The following is a 4,033-nucleotide window of genomic DNA, read 5'->3' on the forward strand; positions in this document are numbered from 1 at the left end:
GAATCTTCTTTTTATTAAAAATCTCTCAGATTACAAAACATTCTCAAATTTCAGTTCCAATAATCCCAATTCTCACTTCCTACAACTGATTAATGCACTCAATAAGATCATCGCTAACTTCTCTCAATTCCTTAACAAATCTTGCCTTTTCATCACGAAAAACATCAGAAGAATATTCTTTTTTGGACATAACCAATGCCTTAATACGTCCACTCATGTACTTATCGATGCTATTGTCCATGCACTTCAATTCACCGTCAGTTCCAGCTGGCATTTTAATCTTAATTTGTGAGTCAATATAAGCTTTAGTTATCTCATCACATTTATCACTTCCATCAAATCCATTAAGTAAATTTTGGTCTAGTTCCGGCACTAAAAGTCCATCTGGATTTTTCTTAAGCAAATACAGCTCGTAGCACTTCAAATCAATGTCACTTAATGGCACCTTTGGCTTTGTCATTCTCTTAAAAATTTGTCCAGCAATGATGTCAAAGGTTGGATGACAAATTTGCAATGCAAACCGTGCTGTATATCGGAACTTCTTCAAATTCTCATTCTGGATATCAAGCTGAATATTCTTGTGATTAACAGGCTCAGACAGCTTCAATTTACGTTGAATGCACAGGTCAATTTCATTTGCGGTTACAAAGTAGAATAGAACTGTGATAAGAACTAATGTCTTCATGATTTTTTGTGACTTGTGTCGGTGAAGGTTAAGAGAGAACTGAGAAGAAATTTTGATATTTATTTTGGGATTGTTGTTGATATTTCTGTGTTGTTTGTTTTGGAGTTTGAAGGACAGATAGGGAAGGTGATTAGGATTTGGAGTGGATTAATGGATCGCTGGGACATCTTTGTGATCAGAAGCCGATTTCTTAACCTACCCGAGATTCACCACTCAACCTTACCCGAAATATCCTACTCTACTTGGATAGGGAATGGATAGGGACCTAGAATAATGCACCAACTCTATCCTAGTCACTCAAGCTAACCATACTGATCCCTACTTGCATACTTTCTGAATTCGATGACCGTACATATCAACTGTGATCCATGGCCTCCCTCAAATGTCGCCTAAAGCTGGTTCAATTCCCTGTTCAATAAATTATCCCTATCCTAGGTTCAATAGAGTTAGGACAGGGTTATTGTAGATAATTTATCTTAGGATATTCATGCTTTCCCGGGTATGGTGTGCCGGATAGGTTAAGAAACCGACTCTAGGGGCATGTTAAGGACAAGAGAGAGGGAGGAATGGTTTGGGGTATGTCAAATAATTCTTTAATTTTCAATCTTAACCACCTGCTTTCCTTCATCAGGAAACTGAAGTACAAATCCAGCCTACAGCCAGGTTGACCTCATCTGCAAAACACAGACAAAAAAGTCCATATTCAACACAGTTTAATCTCAATCATCTCCACAATTTCTCATTCTCACTGCCCTCAACAATACAAGAAAATCTCGTTTTGAGAAAGTTCTCAGAGAAAAAGCAATAATCTTAAGCAACAAGAACTTCTTCTCAGGCACGTGTTCTTTGAGTGCTCATCCGACTTGCCTCTCAAAAGTGCTCAGTTTTGATTTCTTGTTTGACTGACGGAGAAGGTTGTTGTGAACTGTGTATGTTGAATTATTAGCAATTTACAGTTAAACTATAGCAAACTGTAGAGGAAGTTGGTCAGAAATTGTGAAAAGTTCTTCAAATTTGTGAAAAATTCTTCAAGTTTGTGACAAAAATTGTGAAAATTTTCAATAATTTCCCTCAAAATTCCCACAAGATTAAGAAGTACGATGGGAAAATACATAATAATTGTGTCAATACTGATAATAATTCAAGGCAATGAAATATCATCGATGCCACAAGCTAATACTGAAGTCAATGACTCTAATACTCACCATAGTCAGCTTCAGACTAACTTAAATCATCAAGAAGCATCAAATCAATCAAAAACTGACGCTTGTGTTGCTGAAAAATTAAAAGAAATTCCAACATTAAGTCCAAATGACTTTAAAAAGTCTCGTGAAATTGCTCGATATTTGTGTACGACTGGAATTGATCGAGATTTGAGAATTAAATTTAATGAAGTCATTTTTGAGCGCGGACCTTTAACAACAGCAAGAATCTCGTGTTATAAGTCATACTTGATGCATCTCAATGCCGATGGTCCACTTGTGATGACTTTTGCGGAGGATTTACGTGACATTTTCAGGTCTAATTCAGAATGTCAGAAGGAAATTGAAGACATCAACACAAAATGCTTTGAAGAGTCAACAACAAGTCCAATGAACTGCGAAGTAAGGAATAAGAAGTTTCTTGCTGAAGCTTTTTTAAAAATTCTTATAATTGCTAATGGAAGTTATAGTCTTGAGGTGAGGAATACGGAACGGGAAAATTATGCAAATCAATTGAAAAAAATTCAGGAACAGAAATTGAAATGTGCTGTAACAGGAAGTTGAAATTAATAAAAATAAATATTAAAGTTGAAGGATTTTGTTTGGTTTTAATTAAAATTATTAGATTCGCTCGATCCAAGCTAGTCTTGAGATTCGCTCGACCCAAGCTAGTCTTGAGATTCGCTCGACCTAAGCTAGACTTGAGATTCGCTCGACCCAAGCTAGTTTTGAGACTCGCTCGACCCAAGCTAGTCTTGACATTCGCTAGACCCAAGCTATTCTTGAGATTCGCTCGACCCATCCTAGTCTTGAGATTCGCTCGACCCAAGCTAGTCTTGAGATTCGCTCGACTTAAACAAGTTTTGAGATATTTTTAAGTAAAAAACTCAAAATTTTTGACATTTTTCATTATTTATTTATTAATATTTTGGTTTTTTCAGATATTTTTTGCTATTTAGGTTGGTTTTTTTTATCTCAAAAAAAAATTCATCTTTATTGCTTCACCATTCTACTTTTTCTTACGATTTTTTATACTTTTTTTTTATTTATCATTTATATTTTCATCACCCCCACACATTTTGACATGGAAACAGATTTTTTTTTTCACTTAAAATTAATTATTGAATATTATTTTTTTTTTAATTTTTTATGATTGATAAAATCAGGCTAGAATTTTAAATTCATCAGAAATTGACTAAAATTGGGTAAAACTGATCAAAAAAGTTAATCAAAAATTCCAAATTTGCAAATCCTAAAGCATTCATGCCTAACAGGAAAATTAAATTTAATTAAATTGAAATGTTTTTAAAAATTAAATTAATTTTCTGTCCAGGCAATTGTTTGTGTCTATTCTATTCGATATCTACTTAACGATTTTTTTTTTTTCATTATTAAACCTTAATTCATTTAACTTAGGTTTGATAAAGATTCTTTTTTAAGGAGGATAAAAATTTAAATTTTATAGATTTTTTTTTATTATTATTATTTTACGAAAGGAACGTGAAATTATTATTTTATAAATAAAGTTTTTTTTTTCATCTACAGATTTTTTATAAGTAAAATATTGTTTTAAAAAATGTTTTTTGATTGGGCGAAAAGTTAAAATTTTCAAAATTTTTCAATTTTTCAATTTCAAAAAATTTTGAAAATGAAAATTTTAATAAATTTGAAAATTAAATTTTAAAAAAATTTGAAAATTAATTTTTAAAAATTTTTTGAATTTTAAATTTTCACCCAATCAAAATGGGTCTGTAAAAATTCATGAACATTTTAGATTTTTATTCCTATTTTCTTCCTTAAATTTTGGTATTTTCATGATACAGATTCTTGTTTTTTAAATACACACTATTTAATGATTTAAGCAAATCTCAAAAATTATTTAAAAATTCTTCAATTTTTTTTTCTATTTTTAAAATAGTTTAAAAATTAAAAAATATAATTTTTAAGCAATTAAAGTAAAAAATGAAATTTTTGAATTTTTGAAAAAAAAAAAAAATTTTAAAAAAAAAATTTTAAATTTTAAAAATTTAAATTTCAAATTCAAAAAAATTCAAATTTTAAATTTAAAAATTCAATTTAAAATTTTAAAATTAAATTAAAATTTAAATATTTAAAATTCAAAAATTTTTAAACACTTTTTGAGATT

This window comes from Chironomus tepperi, unplaced genomic scaffold, assembly GCF_022539635.2.
Source record: "Chironomus tepperi strain 1889 unplaced genomic scaffold, CSIRO-AGI_Ctep_v1 contig_34, whole genome shotgun sequence".
In the NCBI taxonomy this organism is placed as follows: Eukaryota; Metazoa; Arthropoda; class Insecta; order Diptera; family Chironomidae; genus Chironomus; species Chironomus tepperi.